At 46.9% G+C, this 10,371-nt stretch overlaps 2 non-coding genes across 2 annotated transcripts; both read right to left on the reverse strand.

The window, feature by feature from the left end:
- Window positions 1-6,093: 6,093 nt before the first annotated feature.
- Window positions 6,094-6,165, reverse strand: trnam-cau (transfer RNA methionine (anticodon CAU)). The gene has a single exon. It is a non-coding gene; the product is annotated as a tRNA-Met (tRNA).
- A 3,467-nt stretch (window positions 6,166-9,632) lies between these two features.
- Window positions 9,633-9,704, reverse strand: trnam-cau (transfer RNA methionine (anticodon CAU)). The gene has a single exon. It is a non-coding gene; the product is annotated as a tRNA-Met (tRNA).
- Between the last annotated feature and the right edge of the window lie 667 nt (window positions 9,705-10,371).

Genomic DNA, 10,371 nt, shown 5'->3' on the forward strand with positions numbered 1-10,371 from the left:
AAGAGCTGGCATGAAAGAGGAGTTGAGGTCTGGGGCAGATCAGCCATGATCTTACTGAATGGCGAGGCAGGCTTGAGGGGCCGAATGGCCTACTCCTGCTCCTATTTCTTCTGTTCTTATGTTATGTTGTATCTAATGTATATGTCAGGATGCACTAATGGGAATTCATACTGAAACTTATAAACTCATAATGTGTGTAAATTCTTTCTTTCTTTTGGGCCTCCTTATCTCGAGAGACAATGGATACGCGCCTGGAGGTGGTCAGTGGTTTGTGAAGCAGCGCCTGGAGTGGCTATAAAGGCCAATTCTGGAGTGACAGGCTCTTCCACAGGTGCTGCAGAGAAATTTGTTTGTTGGGGCTGTTGCACAGTTGGTTCTCCCCTTGCGCCTCTGTCTTTTTTCCTGCCAACTACTAAGTCTCTTCGACTCGCCACAATTTAGCCCTGTCTTTATGGCTGCCCGCCAGCTCTGGCGAATGCTGGCAACTGACTCCCACGACTTGTGATCAATGTCACACGATTTCATGTCGCGTTTGCAGACGTCTTTATAACGGAGACATGGACGGCCGGTGGGTCTGATACCAGTGGCGAGCTCGCTGTACAATGTGTCTTTGGGGATCCTGCCATCTTCCATGCGGCTCACATGGCCAAGCCATCTCAAGCGCCGCTGACTCAGTAGTGTGTATAAGCTGGGGGTGTTGGCCGCTTCAAGGACTTCTGTGTTGGAGATATAGTCCTGCCACCTGATGCCAAGTATTCTCCGGAGGCAGCGAAGATGGAATGAATTGAGACGTCGCTCTTGGCTGGCATACGTTGTCCAGGCCTCGCTGCCGTAGAGCAAGGTACTGAGGACACAGGCCTGATACACTCGGACTTTTGTGTTCCGTGTCAGTGCGCCATTTTCCCACACTCTCTTGGCCAGTCTGGACATAGCAGTGGAAGCCTTACCCATGCGCTTGTTGATTTCTGCATCTAGAGACAGGTTACTGGTGATAGTTGAGCCTAGGTAGGTGAACTCTTGAACCACTTCCAGAGCGTGGTCGCCAATATTGATGGATGGAGCATTTCTGACATCCTGCCCCATGATGTTCGTTTTCTTGAGGCTGATGGTTAGGCCAAATTCATTGCAGGCAGACGCAAACCTGTCGATGAGACTCTGCAGGCATTCTTCAGTGTGAGATGTTAAAGCAGCATCGTCAGCAAAGAGGAGTTCTCTGATGAGGACTTTCCGTACTTTGGACTTCGCTCTTAGACGGGCAAGGTTGAACAACCTGCCCCCTGATCTTGTGTGGAGGAAAATTCCTTCTTCAGAGGATTTGAACGCATGTGAAAGCAGCAGGGAGAAGAAAATCCCAAAAAGTGTGGGTGCGAGAACACAGCCCTGTTTCACACCACTCAGGATAGGAAAGGGCTCTGATGAGGAGCCACCATGTTGAATTGTGCCTTTCATATTGTCATGGAATGAGGTGATGATACTTAGTAGCTTTGGTGGACATCCGATCTTTTCTAGTAGTCTGAAGAGACCACGTCTGCTGACGAGGTCAAAGGCTTTGGTGAGATCAATGAAAGCAATGTAGAGGGGCATCTGTTGTTCACGGCATTTCTCCTGTATCTGACGAAGGGAGAACAGCATGTCAATAGTCGATCTCTCTGCACGAAAGCCACACTGTGCCTCAGGGTAGACGCGCTCGGCCAGCTTCTGGAGCCTGTTCAGAGCGACTCGAGCAAAGACTTTCCCCACTATGCTGAGCAGGGAGATTCCACGGTAGTTGTTGCAGTCACCGCGGTCACCTTTGTTTTTATAGAGGGTGATGATGTTGGCATCGCGCATGTCCTGGGGTACTGCTCCCTCGTCCCAGCACAGGCATAGCAGTTCATGTAGTGCTGAGAGTATAGCAGGCTTGGCACTCTTGATTATTTCAGGGGTAATGCTGTCCTTCCCAGGGGCTTTTCCGCTGGCTAGGGAATCAATGGCATCACTGAGTTCCGATTTGGTTGGCTGTATGTCCAGCTCATCCATGACTGGTAGAGGCTGGGCTGCATTGAGGGCAGTCTCGGTGACAGCATTCTCCCTGGAGTACAGTTCTAGGTAGTGCTCAACCCAGCGGTCCATCTGTTTGCGTTGGTCAGTGATTATGTCCCCCGATTTAGATTTGAGGGGGGTGATCTTCTTGATAGTTGGCCCAAGAGCTCTCTTCATGCCATCATACATTCCTCTGATGTTTCCGGTGTCTGAGGCCAGCTGAATATGACTGCATAGGTGTTGCCAGTAGTCGTTTGCGCAACGCCTAGCTGTTCTTTGTGCAGTACTTCTGGCTGCTTTAAGTGCTGCAGATGTTAAATCGCTGGGGGCTTTCTTGTAGTTCAAAAGTGCAATGCGCTTAGCGGCTATGACAGGTTCCAGCTCTTCATTATGAGATTGAAACCAGTCTGCATTTCTCTTCGCACTTTTGCCGTAGGTGGTCAAAGCTGACTCATAGATGGCGTCTCTGATGTGGGCCCACTTGGTCTCAGCATCCCCTGTGGGAGTGTTTTGAAGGGCTGTTACAAGTGAATTTAGAAATTTTTGTAACAGCTGTGGGTGAGAAATTCTGCTCGTGTTGATGCGCGGGTGGCCCTTCTGCTTGGAATGATGCAACTTCTTTGGTCTGAGTCTAACCTTGCTGCACACCAGGGAGTGGTCGGTGTCGCAGTCCGCACTGTGGAAGCTGCGTGTGATTTGAACACTGTTTAAGGCGGCTCGCCTTGTGACAATGAGGTCTAGCTGGTGCCAACGACGTGATCTTGGGTGCCTCCATGAAACCTGGTGACAGGGTTTAGTGTGAAAGAACGAGTTGGTGATGCAGAGGTTATGATAGGTACACAACTCAAGCAGTCTCTGCCCGTTCTCATTCATCCTTCCAACGCCATAGCGCCCAAGGCAGGAGGGCCATGAGTCATGGTCGGCCCCAACCCTGGCATTAAAGTCCCCCAGCAGGAATAGGTGTTCGGTGTTGGGGATGCTGCTAATGATGTTATGGAGTTGTTCATAGAACTGGTCTTTAGCTTCAGGTGCGGAGCAGAGTGTTGGGGCATAGATGCTGAGTAGGTGTACTGGACCAGAGGTGGTGAGCAGTCGGATGGACAGTATGCGTTCCGAGCCATTTGAGGGAGGCTCTATCATGCTGAGCAAGGAGTTTCTGATGGCGAAGCCCACTCCATGCTGTCTTGGTTCTTCAGGATCCCTGCCCTGCCAGAAGAAGGTGTAGTCTTGCTCTGCTAGAGAGCCACTCGCGGGGAGGCGAGTCTCCTGAAGTGCTGCAATGTCCACATTGAATCTACTGAGCTCGTTGTTAATGATGGCGGTCTTCCGAGAATCGTTGATTTGTGTAAGGTCTTCCGACAGGCCAGGACACATAGTTCTGACGTTCCAGCTTGCAAAGCGAAGGGCTGGTACCTTCTTTCCTTTTTTCATGTTGTTTGGTGCGGTGTATCAGTCCACCTTTCGGGCAATGACCCTGAGCTCCAAGCACCCATTGAAGCAGGCAGACTGTGGCGGGACAGAACCTTATTGACCGGGGGCTGCCCGGTTTGAGGCGGGCGGTATCTGTCCAGTGAGGTGCAATGACCTCTCCCACCGACAAAGGCAACCCGTGGCGCCCAGTTTCTACGCCAATTTATCTGGACTTATAACCCGTAACTGCTGCCTTCCGTGTTGTTTTAGTCGCTGTGAGGCAACTGTGGAGTGACCTCTCCATGGCGCATGCCTGGGCAAATTTATGGAGGTTGAGAGTTGCCCAGTCGTCAAAACCCCCCTCTCGGCCTTTCTGGTGGGGTCCAAAGGAGTGCAGGACACGACGTTTGGCACCAGTATGGCTGCAGGAACTGCCGGAAACATGCCAAAGGTGACACATGACCGCCTACGGGGTTCCGCTCCGGATTTTCTGTTAGGGTTTACTCCCTTAGCCTTGGTCTCTCCCGAGACGCCCACAAGGCAGTGGGGTTGTTGGGGCCCCTACACAGGTGTAGGATGGTGCCGGTGGGAGGAGGGGATGCAAGGGGGAGGGGTAGAGGGAGGGGGTGGGGGGGGTGCAGGGGAAGGGGGTGCGGGGTGAAGATGGTGCGAGGGGGGGGCGGGCTGGGACGGGGTTGTGAGGGGGTGAGCTGAGAGGGTGGAGCAGGGAAGGGGACGGGGGTGGGGGGGGGGTGGAAGGGGGGTAAAGGGGGGGGGGAGGGGGGGTGGAATCTGGTGCAGGTAATAAGCCATTTCCTCAGTGCCCACCATCGACGTCCGGAAAGCTCATCCACGTCCTTCGGGAGGTGAAGCATCATTTGGCAGACTTAGAGGTGATTACATTTGCTCAGGGTTTTTTTTTTTGCAGTGGTTTAAATAAAGGCATGCAGCATTGCCGACAGTGCGCTGCAGATGCTCTCCGAGCCATCTCCCGCGGGCGGCCCCAATATATTGGGCTGATAATTAACTTGAATCTCAGAGTACATTATTGTGGTTAATTCTGTAAGTTTGAAAAGGGAACTCTGTGCCATAATGAAAACAAGAAATGCTGGAAATACTCAGCAGGTCAGGCAACATCTGTGCAGAGAGAAGCAAAGTTAACGTTTCAGGTCAGTGACCTTTCAGATGCTGCCAGACCTTTTGAAAGTCCATGTACACCACATCAACAGCATTGCCCTCATCAACCCTCTCTGTTACCTCATCAAAAAACTCCAGCAGGACAGTTAAACATGATTTTCCCTTAAGAAATCCATGCTGGCTTTCATGAATAAACCCACATTTGTCCATGGGACTATTAATTTTGTCCCAAATTATTCTTTCGAGCAGTTTTCCCACCTCCAAAATTGAACTGACTGGGGAGTGAAATGAGGTGAGTTGCTCTAACAGAGAGCCAGCACGGGTTCGACAAGGCGAATGGCCTCCTTCTGTGCTGTAACCATTCTATGATTGTATGATTCTCGCGACAACTGTTGGTGGAGAGGCAGTGATGCAGGAATGGGTTGACAGAAAGGGGAAAGTCTGGGCTGATGTGTGTTCGGGTTTGTGAATAAAGGTGATTTGGAAGCTGTGTTCCAAATTGAAGTGTTTACTGGAAGGAAGAAGTTGATGTAAATAAAGAGTAAAACGTGTTAAGATGAAGCGTGGTGTGATTGGGGATAGCAGTAAATATAGTGTTGGTGAATTATTTGTGTTAATAAACTTCCACTGCGCCCTCTGCTGCAGGCTGCTGTTTATATCCAGCTGTGTATTAGTGCTGTGTGTTAGCGAGATAAATGTTTGTTTCAATGCTGTTTATAAAGCAATAGCATTGCACTCAAACAGTCCCAGACATAGCAACACACGTACGAAAGCAAAATACTGCAGATGCTGGAAATCTGAAATATAAGCAGAAAATGCTTGAAATAGTCAGCAGGTCTGGCAGCATCTGTGGAGAGAGAACAAAGTTAATGTGAGCTAACGAAACAGACATGAACTGTTCACTGTTTCTCTCTGCACAGATGCTGCCAGACCTACTGAGCATTTCCAGCATTTTCTGTTTTTATTACAGCAACACAGGTGTTGGGAGGCTCAGCCTGGCTACACAATGTTACAAGGACGCTGAGTAACACCATCGACAACGGGACAGAGAGAAAAACACACAGAAAACCAATAGACTGTGAGGAAGCAAAAGAGAGGGACAGAGAGAGAGACAACGAGACTGAGACGGAGAAACAAGGCATTTGTATGATTGTATTCTCCCTGTTGTCTAAAGGTATTTCGTGGTGTGTAAATATGTTTTCTGTTGTGTAAAGGTTTTCCCTGTTATTGTTTTATTTTCTGTTACTGACCGTCTCCTCACTGTGACCATTTGTCCTGGTTTTATTGTGGCCAACATCACCATCTGGTGGTGGAGAGGAGGCTCTGCAGGAAGGGGTTGACAAAGTGGGAGAGACTCGGCTGGTCCGTGTTTGCAGCTTGTGTTCGTGTGAGCACAAGTGATTTGTTACTGATTGATGTGTTCACGAGAAGGAAAAAGCTGATCACAATCGAGAGCATCTTGCAATTATTGGGAAACACTTGATGTTTTGAAAGTGAACTGTTTGTATTATTACCAAACATAAATAGCAGAGAATGGTTTCGATCCATCGACCTCTGGGTTATGGGCCCAGCACGCTTCCGCTGCGCCACTCTGCTAACTGTTGATTTAAATTTTAGCTGCCTGTTAGTGAAATATGTTCATTTCCCCAATGTTTTTATCAAAATAGGATTGTCGTCGGATTTCTCAAGAATCCCGGACTCAGCAACACACGTGCTGACGGACTCACCCTCACTGCACAATGTCACAAGGACACTGAGTAACAGCACTGACAATGAGGCAGGCAGAGAAAGACACACAGAAAACCAGGAAGATATTATCAGGACCCAGAAGGGAACAGACAGAGAAAGACACACAGAAAACCAGGAAGAGATTATCAGGACCCAGAAAGGAACAGACAGAGAAAGGTACTGAGCAAACCAGCAAGAGACAGCGAAAGACGGATGATTTATGTAATTGTGTTCTCTGTTGTGTAAAGATGTTCCCTGTGTTCTTTTAAAGATATTTCCTGCTGTGTAATATGTTCTCTGTTGTGTAACTATATTCGCTGTTGTGTGAAGATGTTCTCTGTTATTGTGTAAAATGGTTCCCTGTTGGGTAAAGATCTTCTCAGTTGTGTAAATATGATCCATCTTGTGTAAAAGTGTTCCCGGTTGTTTAAATATGTTCCCTGCTCTGTAATGTAGAGCTGAGTCTGCACTAATGGAATTGCTACAGTATCTTCCAGTCTGATACTGTATGAGGGCTGGAATGTGATCCAACGCACAGTCTATACAAATTGAATTGCTATTGTATCTTTTAGTTTCACAATCTGGGGGAGTTTTAAACTGAAATCTCAGTTTGTATCTCAGGTTATACTATCTTTCAGATTCTCTCAATCTGATATCACACTTGAGATTTAGACTTAAGAAAGGATGTACTGGCATTGGAGGAGTTCAAAAGCGATTCACTCAGCTGATTCCTGAGATGAAGGGGTTGACTTATGAAGAATGGCTAAACAGGTTATTTATTCGTGTTTAGAAGAATGAGGGGTGATCTTTTTGAAACGTACAAGATTCTGAGGGGGCTTAACAGGGTGAAGAAGGGTCTCTGACCTGAAACATTAACTCTGCTTCTCTCTTCACAGATGCTGCCAGACCTGCTGAGTATTTCCAGCATTTCTTGTTTTTATTAACAGGGAAGATGCTGAGAAAATGTTTCCACTCGTGGGGGAATCTCAAACTAGGCGACATAGTTACAGAATAAGGGGACACTCATTTAAAACTGAGATGCAAAGGAATTTCTTCTCTCAGAGGGTAAGGAATGTCTGGAATTCTCTACCCCAGACAGTATTGAAGGCTAAATCACTGAAAGTATTTAAAGAGGATGTAAATAGATTTTTGAAATATTGGAGAGTTGAGGGCTATGAAGAGCTGGCATGAAAGAGGAGTTGAGGTCTGGGGCAGATCAGCCATGATCTTACTGAATGGCGAGGCAGACTTGAGGGGCCGAATGGCCTACTCCTGCTCCTATTTCTTCTGTTCTTATGTTATGTTATATCTAATGTATATGTCAGGATGCACTAATGGGAATTCATACTGAAACTTATAAACTCATAATGTGTGTAAATATTGGGCTGATAATTAACTTGAATCTCAGAGTACATTATTGTGGTTAATTCTGTAAGTTTGAAAAGGGAACTCTGTGCCATAATGAAAACAAGAAATGCTGGAAATACTCAGCAGGTCAGGCAACATCTGTGCAGAGAGAAGCAAAGTTAACGTTTCAGGTCAGTGACCTTTCAGATGCTGCCAGACCTTTTGAAAGTCCATGTACACCACATCAACAGCATTGCCCTCATCAACCCTCTCTGTTACCTCATCAAAAAACTCCAGCAGGACAGTTAAACATGATTTTCCCTTAAGAAATCCATGCTGGCTTTCATGAATAAACCCACATTTGTCCATGGGACTATTAATTTTGTCCCAAATTATTCTTTCGAGCAGTTTTCCCACCTCCAAAATTGAACTGACTGGGGAGTGAAATGAGGTGAGTTGCTCTAACAGAGAGCCAGCACTGGTTCGACAAGGCGAATGGCCTCCTTCTGTGCTGTAACCATTCTATGATTGTATGATTCTCGCGACAACTGTTGGTGGAGAGGCAGTGATGCAGGAATGGGTTGACAGAAAGGGGAAAGTCTGGGCTGATGTGTGTTCGGGTTTGTGAATAAAGGTGATTTGGAAGCTGTGTTCCAAATTGAAGTGTTTACTGGAAGGAAGAAGTTGATGTAAATAAAGAGTAAAACGTGTTAAGATGAAGCGTGGTGTGATTGGGGATAGCAGTAAATATAGTGTTGGTGAATTATTTGTGTTAATAAACTTCCACTGCGCCCTCTGCTGCAGGCTGCTGTTTATATCCAGCTGTGTATTAGTGCTGTGTGTTAGCGAGATAAATGTTTGTTTCAATGCAGTTTATAAAACAATAGCATTGCACTCAAACAGTCCCAGACATAGCAACACACGTACGAAAGCAAAATACTGCAGATGCTGGAAATCTGAAATATAAGCAGAAAATGCTTGAAATAGTCAGCAGGTCTGGCAGCATCTGTGGAGAGAGAACAAAGTTAATGTGAGCTAACGAAACAGACATGAACTGTTCACTGTTTCTCTCTGCACAGATGCTGCCAGACCTACTGAGCATTTCCAGCATTTTCTGTTTTTATTACAGCAACACAGGTGTTGGGAGGCTCAGCCTGGCTACACAATGTTACAAGGACGCCGAGTAACACCATCGACAACGGGACAGAGAGAAAAACACATAGAAAACCAATAGACTGTGAGGAAGCAAAAGAGAGGGACAGAGAGAGAGACAACGAGACTGAGACGGAGAAACAAGGCATTTGTATGATTGTATTCTCCCTGTTGTCTAAAGGTATTTCGTGGTGTGTAAATATGTTTTCTGTTGTGTAAAGGTTTTCCCTGTTATTGTTTTATTTTCTGTTACTGACCGTCTCCTCACTGTGACCATTTGTCCTGGTTTTATTGTGGCCAACATCACCATCTGGTGGTGGAGAGGAGGCTCTGCAGGAAGGGGTTGACAAAGTGGGAGAGACTCGGCTGGTCCGTGTTTGCAGCTTGTGTTCGTGTGAGCAAAAGTGATTTGTTGCTGATTGATGTGTTCACTAGAAGGAAGAAGCTGATTGCAATCGAGTGCCTTTGGAAGCATCTTGTTATTATGGGTAAATACTTGATGTTTTGAAAGTGAACTGTTTGTGTTATTTGCCCAATGATTTTATAAAAATAGGATTGTAGTCGGATTTCTCAAGAATCCCGGACTCAGCAACACACGTGCTGACGGACTCACCCTCACTGCGCAATAACACAAGGACACGGAGTCACAGCACCGACAATGAGGCAGGCAGAGAAAGACACACAGAAAACCAAGAAGAGATTATCAGTACTCAGAAATGAACAGACAGAGAAAGGTACTGAGCAAACCAGCTGATCGCAATCGAGCGCATCTTCTAATTATAGGGAAGCACTTGATGTTTTGAAAGTGAACTGTTTGTGTTACTATCGAACATGAATAGCAGAGAATGGTTTCGATCCATCGACCTCTGGGTTATGGGCCCAGCACGCTTCCGCTGCGCCACTCTGCTAACTGCTGGCTTAAATTTTAGCTGCCTGTTAGTGAAATATGTTCATTTCCCCAATGTTTTTATAAAAATAGGATTGTCGTCTGAATGCTCAAGAATTCTGGCCTCAGCAACACACGTGCTGACGGACTCACCCTCACTGCACAATGACACAAGGACACGGAGTAACAGCACCGACAATGAGGCAGGCAGAGAAAGACACACAGAAAACCAGGAAGAGATTATCAGGACTCAGAAATGAACAGACAGAGAAAGGTACTGAGCAAACCAGCAAGAGACAGCGAGAGACTGATGAACACCACTTGGAGGGAGCACTGAGGGTGGCAAGGGCACAGAATGTAGTCTGGCTGGGGGATTTCAATGTCTATCACCATGGGTGGCTCGGTAGCACCACTACTGACCATGCTGGTCGAGTCCTAATGGACATAGCTGTTCGATTGGGTCTGCAGTAGGTGGTGAGGGAACTAACAAGAGGGAAAAACATACTTGACCTCATCCTCACCAATCTGCCTGCCGCAGATGCATCAGTCCATGACAGTATTGGTAGGAGTGACCACTGCACAGTCCTTGTGGAGATGATGTCCCGTCTTCACATTGAGGATACCCTCTATCGTGTTGTGTGCCACTACCACTGTGCTAAATGGGATATATTTTGAACAGAACTAGCAAT

This window comes from Heterodontus francisci, unplaced genomic scaffold (assembly GCF_036365525.1).
Source record: "Heterodontus francisci isolate sHetFra1 unplaced genomic scaffold, sHetFra1.hap1 HAP1_SCAFFOLD_937, whole genome shotgun sequence".
Lineage (NCBI taxonomy): Eukaryota > Metazoa > Chordata > Chondrichthyes > Heterodontiformes > Heterodontidae > Heterodontus > Heterodontus francisci.